This window comes from Pygoscelis adeliae, unplaced genomic scaffold, assembly GCF_000699105.1.
Source record: "Pygoscelis adeliae isolate BGI_AS28 unplaced genomic scaffold, ASM69910v1 Scaffold358, whole genome shotgun sequence".
Taxonomy (NCBI): Eukaryota; Metazoa; Chordata; class Aves; order Sphenisciformes; family Spheniscidae; genus Pygoscelis; species Pygoscelis adeliae.
The window spans coordinates 3,602,632-3,613,821 of record NW_008825429.1 but is presented as its reverse complement, the minus strand read 5'-3'; positions in this window follow the sequence as shown (position 1 = coordinate 3,613,821).

Below are 11,190 nucleotides of genomic sequence, written 5' to 3'. Positions count from 1 at the left end.
AAGGCCCATGTCTTTTGTGCACCTCTCTGGTGGTTCTCTGCAGTCTAGGCAAGTAGGAGTAAATCCAGTAGAAATGTGGAGAACTAATAAGAGGTGTTAGAGTGAAGTAAAGACACAAGCTTTTCTGTAGAGCTCTGACTGAGATAGCGACAGTTTTGGTCTGAGGAATGGTAGCCAAAGTAGTGAAGGAAAGGAATGCAAGAAAATCCTGCCAGCGGACCAGTGTCCAAGACTTTTTTCATTCACATCAAAAGCTCATTGTCTTTGTTTATCTTGAACCCCAGGGCCACAGGCAGGGTAGAATTATCTTCTGGTAATAACTTATGTGAGAAGGGTAGTCGTGTTCAGTGACTTTGGAATTTCATGCAAACCATTATGATATTTTAATGCTCTCATAGAGGTGTGTGAACTTCTGACCTCTTCTTTAATCTCACTTGATCTAGAACATCACGCCAAGGAAGTCACAGCAATACCGCCTGTCAGCATGGCTTCAAAGGAAGACAGAGAGACAGCCAGGCTGTGCAGAAAGTACTAGTTTATACTGTTTCTTAATCAGTAGGGTCTTAAATCAAGCATATGTGCAGTAATGCAACATTGGTAATTACTGGTAGAAGGAAAAGGAGTAAACGTTTAGTCTGTGCACCAGGGACAGATGTATACATACATTTTTCTTACTAACATAAATAATTCTTCAGGCCAAAAAGGCACGCAAGATTATTTTTAATCTCTCTGCTGTCCCTTTCCTGAGCCTATTAAAAGCCTTTGCAGCCATTTCACTGAGTGACTCTCTCTCTCTCAGAGACAGAATAAACTGAGGGCCAGTACGATGGCAGGAATTACACAGCCAGCCTCCAGAACTTTACATTGCCAATCCTGTTCTCTGTACCTTACCATAGAAAAAAAAAGAGTCGGGGAAGACTACCTGCTTTTCGCTGCAGGGACTGACCTGCCAGTAACTGGTAGAGCACAAAGTCTGAAGTCAGGGCATTCCTATTGTCATTTACCCACATTAATTCTTGGTGTCCACCTAGCCGGTGAGCTCATACTGCTGCTTTTCTACCAGTAAGGGCACTAACTGATTATCTCCTTGATACCCTACCTCTTTTTACTGGATTTGTAAAAACGTGAGAGCTTAAAGTCCTCAAATGTGTTGAGGACTGTCTATCAAATGTGTTCAGTCAGCTCAGAGGCTGACAGTGGGCAGACACGTGTAGATGCACAGAGGCAATGTGATTACATCAGCCTAATTTCCTTAGCAAACCATATTAAAAATTCTGGCCCAGTTGTTTCATCTGTGCATGGAGGAAATGTCCTCACAATAGATTCTGCCCATTGGAGTTCTGAGTAGCATCCAAGAGACAATCAGCAAAGGAGTTAATGCTGTCTGCAGGATATATTTACTGTTTAGTGCCTCATGTCCTGGATCCCTCTTTAAGGAGCTGCTAAAAGGTAGCTGCTTGACAGAAAAGATATCTCAGGACTCCAGCAGAGAGCCCAGTGTCCAGGGTCAAACCAGTGAATCTCAGATTGGTACATCCATGGGTAATGTCTGAGACCCACCCCCAATACAAGAATTTGAGGGAATTTCTCAGATCTTTCCTCTCCTAATGCAGATGCACAAGAGAAGTTACCCAGCCCTTTTAAAACCTCTGTCATGTATTGCTGTTGTATTTACCAAGTTGTCTACTGCTGAAAGTATTGTTCTTGCCTTACTGTTTTATGTACCACTTCAAGGAAGCAGAGATGCTGTTGACCTCATGAAACTTTGTCAAATAAGAGCCCATTTCCTGGCAATGAAAGATCCTAACTAGCATTGATTCAGGTAACCCAGTTTAAATATTCAGTTCAGCTTGACAGATGACCATTAGAAATGTAGCTCTTTGATTCAAAACTGTATTGAACCACTAACCTAGAGGGATGTTTGTTAAGAGAACAAGTGCCACTAATGTGGCATAATGTATCCATTAGATCTGTAGAATTAATAATTTAAACTCACAAGGCAAACTCTCTGTCTTTTCCTCCCTTAAAAATACATATTTCTGTGTCCTTGCAGCATGCTATCTGAAGACCAGGACTGCACTTGGAGGATATCAGCATGTAAATCTCAGGAGGGGAAAAAGAAGAGGAGAAGGAAACTCTTCATTCCAGACTGTTAGATTTGACCCTACAAGTCTGCAGAGGCATGTTGCTGGTGGATGAACTGGTAGTCCAGTTAGTTAATCAGCATGGCGTGACCAGGTTTTCAAAATTATTTATTTATAAGGAATCTCAGTATAAAGCAGCGTTTTCTCTTTTACCCTAATGTATAATGAGATCTTTCTTTTTTTAACAACTCCCTTTTCTTTCTCATTTACATGGAATGTATGCTGGATCCATGATGTTTCCTGGCTGACCCTAGCCAGACAAAGCCAATATATCTAGACTGTTTATAGTGCACAGTGTAAGATCTGATGCACAGTCCGCTGAAGCTAGCAGAAGAACTCCTGTTGCCTCCAGTGGGTTTTGGATCAGGCCATTAAGGATTTTTTTTATTCCTTTAAAATAGTCTCAACACAATCATAACGATGGGTTTGTGATTTTATCCTGCTATGTGATTTTATAATGCTGTGGGCGTACTCTGACTCGGCAGCTGCTTTCTTCTGTCATCCTCAGCTTTTAGGTCTTTACCTTGGATTTTTAACCACCTGGGACCGATTTCAGTCATTTGATTATTAAGAGACTCTTCTTCCATAGCATCCATATTTTTCTTAATGGGTTTTTTTTTGTTTTGTTGTCTTTCATTGTTGAACTCCTTTGACTTAGCTCCAGTCCTGCATTAAAGTTGCACTGATCGTATTTGCCTCTTTAAACTTCACGTATGTAAAAAGTTCCTGTTTTTTTTATCTGACAAAAGATCTTCTTTTTAAATAGATGTTCTTCTTCATCCCTTTGTTATTGTTCCTCTAGCAAGTCATAGTTTCATTGTGTTCTGCTTTGTTCATGTCTTTTTTTGTTTAGTTCATCCTCTCATCTTGCTATGAATAGTCTATATATCAATGCAGTTACAGATGGACAGACTTTTGTACCCCTACTGACGTTACATAGACTCTTGCCAATCCCGAGATATTACTCAGTGAACAGCCTTAGATTACAGAACTGATGGCCTCTAAATTACTGCAGTTTCTTGATACCCCATGAAAATTTAGCACGGGACAGCTGTTTTTTATTAGCTGAAAACTGTTTGAAAGAATGTTTTGTCACACAAATACTCCATGTTAAAAGGAGTAAACTCTGGTGAGCATTGACAGATGGCTACATCTTCAGTGGTTGTTGCTCCATTTACTTTAATTGTTACTACATCTTCAAGCAAGCTATGCCAACTTACACTTACTCTCCTTGCACTAACATAAATCTGGACTGACTACCCAGAAACGCATGGGAGTTTTGCAGGTGCAAATGAGAAAAGAATCATGCCTGGCAGGAGTACAGCTACCTATTAAAAATAATAATAATCTCCCAGAAACCTTTACCTGTTAAAGCATATGCCTGGAAGTAGCATGTATTTTCTGTGCCTTGATATTATACTTTTAATGTGCTTTTTTGCTTTTCTTTCTGCCAAATTCTGTTTTTCATTGAAGTCAGTGATGCATCGCCTATCCTTAATTACTCCAGTATAAAACTTCATGAACACTGATTAAATCAGTTGATTTCTTCAGCATTTACACTAATCGAATTTGTCCACGTGGGAGTCTTGCCACTGATTTTGATGATCCCAAGAATTGGCTGTTCTGTGAACTCCTCTTTGGTTTTTGAATCCTATTTCAATGGTCTGATATGTCTTGTGGGACTTTTAGTAGCTTGCCTTATTACCAGATATGATAGAACTGTCATTGAGAAGTGGAATAAAATTACTTTTAATTCATGTTCATTCTGGTATGTGGGAAGTGTCTTTCCTAAGTTTTGTTGCCTCTTCTATTTTAAAGAGTAATATCCCTTTTTCTAACCCCTTAGACAGTTTCAGAATAAAGTGAATCAAAGCAAAACCAACATTTCTGGCCTACATGATACTGTACAACCAGTCTGTACTGTAGCTAGTACATGCAGAAGTTGCTAGAGATCAGTTAATGCTCAAAATATGAGCAAGGCAGGCTCTTTGCTTCATTTTCAAAATAGCATCCGGAGTGTTGAGGCCTTTTCAAAATGGTCCCTCGGTGGTCTCTTCGGGGCTTTCCTACCATGAGGGGAAAGTTGTCAAATGAGATCACCAAAGGAGGTCTCTCAGCAGTCTGAGAGACAGAAATCTGACAGAGGTCAGATTTCCACCACCTTGAATTGCTGGCATCAAAGTAAACCCCATTGCATTGCTGTATTAATAGTTTTCTACGTCAGTGTACTAAAAGTCAAAGTGTGTACAAAAAGTTTCATCCTTCTGCAAAATACTAAAGTCCAGTACTGTAAACTAAACCACAGCTAGTGGTGTGAGAGGGGAGAAAGATTTCCAAAGTTATTTGGACACTAGAGGATAGGGATAGGCAACTTGAAGTATTTTTTGAAAGCGCCTAACAAGGATTTAGATCAATAGGAGCTAGACACCTGACTTGTTCAGATGCTTTTGAAAACCATACTGGAAATCTAACTTGCATCTTGATGCTCATAAATATCTTTGAAGTCTTGCTCTTAATATAATTGAGAATTGAGCCATTGTGTCTTCAGTGCTTCTGAAGATAAATGTTGCTACCTTACAGTGCTATTGATCGGTATAAAAATAAAGGCTTTATATTAAACCACTTAATGTGACAGACAGGGGAGAATGCAGCAATTCCTCTAATGTTCTTTAGTGCTTCTATGTCATAGGTAATCTTATTTTTGCTTTACTAATGTACTGGTGTCAGTTCTCTTCATTTATTTATGTTTACATAAATTTTCAACCATGTTTGAGAAATGCAGTCAAACACAGCTTGTGCTGGAAATGAATACGGTCCTTGTACAACTAAATCATTCTGTTGTAGGTGCGACAGACCCATACAAAGTGAGGTATCAAACATAGGGAAGCTAAATGACATCTTACTGCCCAAATCAGCAAGACCCCTGGTGACAGCAGTGGGTGTGGAAGGCAGAATGCAGTTGTCTGACTGAGGAATTGCTGCCTGCTTTATATTTTGAGTGGCATATAAACAAATTTCATTATCTATGACAGTCTCTGGAAATTACCTGTTCTTCATTGTCATGCATCTAGATTTGGATTTGGCCCATTATTATTCTGCATTGCACCTACCATTTTTTGGTGGGGAAAAAAAAAAAAAGAGCTGTCATATGTATGCTCTGAATTATGTTATTGCATGAAATGGGGGTGGGTGGGAAGCGGTAAAACTTATTTCAACTCAACATCTGTGTCCTGGGCAGGTGAACAGAGTCTTCCTTCCACAAAGCTGCTCAAGGCTTCCATTTTTTGATGCAGTCTTCCTGCATGCTGAAGGCACCAACTAATGCCTGAAATCCAGTTCTCTTTTCCTTTCTGCATGTCTTACAGGCAGAGACAGATGGAAACTTGAAATTGCTGGCCTCAGCTCCTGGATCATGTTAGCATCTTTCGCTTCTTACAGGGCAGCTGCATTCTGCAAAACAGCAGTGTGCACGTATCTTGATATGTAACCCTAGAAGAGGGCTTCTAAATATAAGAGGAGTTTCTTTGCTGCCGTTTGAAGGGGGTCAGCCAGACGCTTAAACAACACGCGGTGTATGTTTAATCAGATTGCACAGCAAAAAAAAAATTAAGGGGACAATATGAAATTAAATTCTTAGGGTGCCTCCCTGCAGTCACACCCAGGAGTTTACAGCTGGCGAGTTGAAGATCAACACTGGCTCTTCAATTTATGTGGTTGCAACCACAATCCATGAACAGTGTGGCTCGAGGTCCCAGAAGCTGTTGCTTTTGTACCTGTATCTTTGGATATGTGCTCACAGTGTGAACTGTGTTCTGCCTCTCAGCCTAGAGATAGGTTATATCTGATTGCTACCACAGTGTCCGTCACTCTCAGAATCAGTCCAGATGCATCTGCTGGAACAGTGTGCAAGCATCTCTCTCTAGGCTCATTTCCTCACCTGGACCCTAACTTTGTCAACCAGTTATTTAAGATGGATTTTGTTACTAATTTGCATCAGTAGGGGAGAGACTGGGTCATCTTCCCAGTTAGTTTTTACTTTGTGTGCATTGTGTGTGCACACATGCACAAGAGGATGCATTTGAAGGACTGGATTCCCCGAGGCAAGTAAGATTTAAATACAAAGAAAGTCACTGGATTGATTTGGAGCCAAGCTGGTAAGCCACATCCTGGTTACCTGACAGCTGTTCAGGAGCCTTTATAGAATGTGTTGTTTCGTGGAGGGAAGAGTCCATATCACCAAACCTTCACTCCTGATAATAGGGTAAACTAAGAGGAAGTTGAATACATGTGGAACCTACCCTGACTTTGGAGGAGATACCTCCAGGCAAAGTCAGAGACGTCGGAAGGCGTGTGCAGGGTAGTCTGCATGGCTGCTGCCTAACCTGCAGCTCTTCTGAGACAGAGCCTTCAGTCTTTCACGGGCAGTACCTTCAGGCTGAAACACTACTTGAATGTTGGTTTCCTCTTACTGTCTTCCCGTCTCCAACCTCATTTTTAATTAGTAGGTCTTTGAAGGTGTGCAGTGTTCTGTTGGAGTAGAGGAGTTGAGAAGGGATGCAATATGAGTGATTTTTATGTGCACTCACAATTTTCCGTTTCCCAAGCACAACGGCATGTTCTGCATGCACAGCAATGGCATGTGTCCCTGAAATGTGAGTGAGCCTTTAAGGAGGCTGCCCAACTTCCTCTGCATCACTCCCTGGCAGCCTGGCAAAATGGGCTAAATTCAGAAGTGAGCTAAAAGGAGGAGGGGGTTTGGAAATAGATCACTCAGCCAATGTAAAGGTGGAGGAACAAGCTTGGGAGCCCAAGGTAGAAAGGAAGGTTATGGTAAGAAATTTAAGTGGAAGGTTTGTGCAGTTAAATTTATCCTGTCTTGAGCTGTAGGATAAGTTCTGCTGCTGCTACCACCTAACTCACTCTCCATGGCACAGAAGCTACAAGAAGCACTTGCTCATGTGTCCTTTATAATGTGATTTATGGCATGTCTGAATTAGATCTACCAGCTCATGACTGAGGATGGCTTTTCTGGTTTTGTCATATCTAGCTGTAGGGCTGAGTCAGCTTCCACTTCGCTTGCCATGACTTCTCTTTGGCTAAATAAGCTTGCATCATGTCAAGGAAAAAGAACTTTGCCAGATGTCAGTGGATTCATCAGGACTTTAAACTGCACAGTCTGAGACTTCAGGCCACTGCATTTCTTTTTCAACACGCGCTCTGGGATAAGAGAAGGGGAAACTCCACTGAAATTAAGGGATGGGCACCAGAGCAGGCTGTGTGGTAATGGTGAGCCATGGCAGCCTCGTGTACACGTATCTCAACCAGTGTTCAATGGGGGCTTAATTGCCTTTTGATTTTAACCAGCTCCAGGAGATCCAAACAGTGAAAATGAGGTTCTGGCCTGGAGCACAAGTGGTTGGTGAGTGCCATCCCTTCCTTGGGGCTAGCACAAGAGTTTAGCTTTGACTTTTTGTGCCTGAAAGGTTTCTAAGGCCATTCTTCACCCCATTTAATCAAAGATACACATTCCCCTAACACAGATCTCTCCTGACCTCAGATCTATCCTTTTTGGTCCTTATTTTCTTTAAAAATGAGTCAGCTGATGAAGAAAGACGGTAAGTTATATCTCCAAGGGGGTAGAATGACTCAGTGGTAAAGGTGTCACTTCACTTGACCCCTCAGCCTGTACAGCACTGAAAGTGCTCTGTCATGATTGTTAGAACTTTGACAAAGTCTGCTGAGTCTTATGATCTTGTGAGCCAAGAGCCAAAATGCCTTAAAATTAATTTCTGAAGAAGACGCTCTGTGCGAGTTTTAATAGTCAGGCCAGGTCTAGTTGATGTTTATTAAAGAAGATAGATGTGAGTAAGGGAAAAAGGAGCTGACCTTTGCTTGTGGCTAGTGACATTGTAAATAACACGGAGACCATGTGGCTCTTCATATCCTGCAGGTGTTTTGCACGCTTCTCCTTTTAAAACCTCACGTTGCCCTATAAGGTGGTGTAGCACAGTCATGACACCTGATAAAGCATTTAATCAACTACTTTTATCTTGGTTTATGGGTTGTGGACAGGCTCAAAGTGGATTGTGCTTTTTTTTCCAAGGGAATTTCTTATTTAAAATTACTCAGTTACGTTTTCCCCTGATCCTTTTACCCTCCAGCCTGCCGTTTGCAATTCAAACTCTTGTTGTGATTCACCATACAATTTCCATGATACCACTTCTTTTTCCTGAGCAGACAACCATAAATCCTAGGGCATTCACATTGTTGGTGTGCTTGCTGATACCAAGATTCCGTATTTGTTTTTGTGATGTCTAAATTTAACGTTTACTTAAGGTGAGTATTTGTGCCATGGAAATGTGGGTAGTGAACACAAGCAGGCCCCTGAATACACCAGAACAAAATAATCTGCAGTTCTGAATTTGTAATTAACTAAAAGATTTTGCAATATTCACCCAACCTAGCATCGCCTTCCTTTGGCTGATGGAAAGCTAATAGCTAAAGGCAAAAGTGATTAAGGGTCTTCTTGAAGGTCATGCTGGCAGTTAGCATCAGAGGCAAGAAGGAGATTTTTATCTAATTCTCTCTCTCCTCAGTGAAAATGCTTACAGTCACTATTCTTGGGCATCCCCCAAATTGTAAGGCAGTGTACACAGCTAAACAACTAAGGAACAAATTATTCTGGTACCAACGTCAGGAGTGCTTAGCGAGGGCAAAGCCTACGTGGCCTGTTGCTCTGTCCCCCGTCTGAGAGATATGGCAGTTTAGAAAACTAGGGAGAGTTGTTGTGATAAATTATTTCAATGGCAAGTGACACCTCTGACATTCTCGCTAGGGAAGTTAACCAGGAACCTCGTTTGTGACACATATGGAAGTCCTGATGGAAGAATGTGAACCAGCTCCCCATCTGTTACATCCTCATCTGGCAATAAGAAAAAGAAGGTTAAGACAGGTACGTAAAGGGGCAGGGGTAGAAAAGGTATTTTGTAGTCTTCCTTTGGAATGTGCAGGCTGGTCCTGGATGGAGTGGAGGAGGGGGAGTTTTTATGCCCTTCAAGCTGCGGAGCATGGAAGGAGGCAAAGAGTCACAGATGCTGTTAAAGGGAGGAGCAAAACTCCAGGGTTCCAGAAAATCAGTGGGTGGGTGAGCTCTGCCAGGCCCTTGTGGCATGTCTTTAGCTAATCTCCTGCTTCCCACATCTCCTGCGTTAACAGCTGTAAGGGAATTGGGCTCCCACTCAAGCCGATAGGAGAAAACAATACTCCAGTACATGTGAGGACCATGGAGACAGACGTGGCCATGAGGAGGCAGAGTGATGATTTAGTGGGCGGCAGTGGTGTAAGACTCGTTCATGGTGTAATGTCATCCAGCCCTCATAATTCATGGGGACCAGGCACCTGACAAAAAGAGTTACAGGCTGATTGCATTAGGACTGTGCTACACCCACCTGTCACGACTGACGGTGAGGGAAGACAAGAATCAGGGTTGAAGAGGAGGCAGTCACGGGGAAAAGAGGGAGGAGAAGGCAGCAACAGTGAAGCCCAACCACCAAGAGGTTGAGATGCCTGTGTCCATTGCCTCTTGTCCTGTCCACAGGCCAGCAACTCCCAAAGGTTTTGGCATGTAGCACACCATGGATGGATGGTTCATCCCTGTGTAGGCAGGAACCATCACATTTTAATACCAAAACTTCAAATTGAATAATGCTTGGACCTACCACAGACTAGTTACCACAGCCTCGTGAGCTATTAGCAGTCCTTATCCTCCAGTTTATTACCTATCTGTTGTTCTTAGAAGTAACAAAAACCATTGCAAAGAAGCGAGGATGGGCCCCACAGTGAAGGTACCGTTGCTTGCAGGGAGTCTGGCTGGCTGTTGTGCACATCATCACAGTGGTCCTACTGGGCAAGTGATGGACAAGACATGGTAGTGCGTACCTCCAGCCTACACTGCAGACAGTTCTGCAGACATAACCAGCACAGCAGAGGCATGTGCATTGGTGCTGGCTAAAAAAAACCTGGGGAGAACAAAACAATTGCGTTTGGAGACAAAGAATTTAGGAGTGCTAAGTGGTGTGAAATATCACAATGACAACAGCTGCATTTTACAGCAGCGTAACTGTTGTGCAGGGGCTGGGGAAAAGCTGCCCACGCGCATTCCCCTCACGCCCCCTCTAGCAGGCTTTCCCGTGCCGAGGTATCTACCCGTGAAAGACAAACTAGGAGCAGCTGTTCCTCAAAACATACTGCGGGAGCCAGCCGTGCCCTTGCGATTAGGCATGGTGAATCTGTCTATCCCAGCAGAATTCTTCCCACAACATAACAGCACGCCGCAAGGATACACTTCGGTTTGGTAGGAATCCTTCTGTCTGTTTGCAGGTTGCTTCGATTGGTTAAGAAAAAAACAACCATTTCCTTGTAAAGAGAACTGCCGACCCAGGAACCCGCAGTCCTCACGACTCTATGCCCGTTAGAAAAGTAGAAGAAAGACAGCAACAGCTGATGAAGAGCAAAGGGTAAAATGAGATAGTGTAATTGGAAATGCTTAGAGAAATATGTTAGAGAAATATATGAGTGTAATTTAATTTGACAAACATTAGTTAAGGACTTAAATTTCCATCTGTGCTTCCTCCGTGGAAAAAGCTGTGCTGGTGGGTTCGCAGTCTGCTTTGACCGCCTGACGGTCAGCATCCATACAGCTGGCTCTTGCTCCCGTTCCATAAAGAGGGGAAATGCATTTATTGCCTAGTTTCAGCATCCCGGTGCTCACTCATCTGCAATTCTGCAGATCCAAAACCTCCTTGCGGTGGTGATTTGGGGAAAACGGCTCCGAGAGGCAGGTGAACAGCCATCACGCTTCGCTACTCACCTCATACCTAAGGCACCAGTTTAGCAGTTGTATTAAGTAGGTATGGGATAGCCCTGGTGGGACGCTCGGCATAGAGCCTGGCGTCAGGGGCCTGACGGAGGCTGCCCGGCCCCAGAGCGCCCGGTGAAGGGGCTTGGCTGCTGCAGGGCCCGAGGGCCGCCTGCCTCGGGCGGGAGC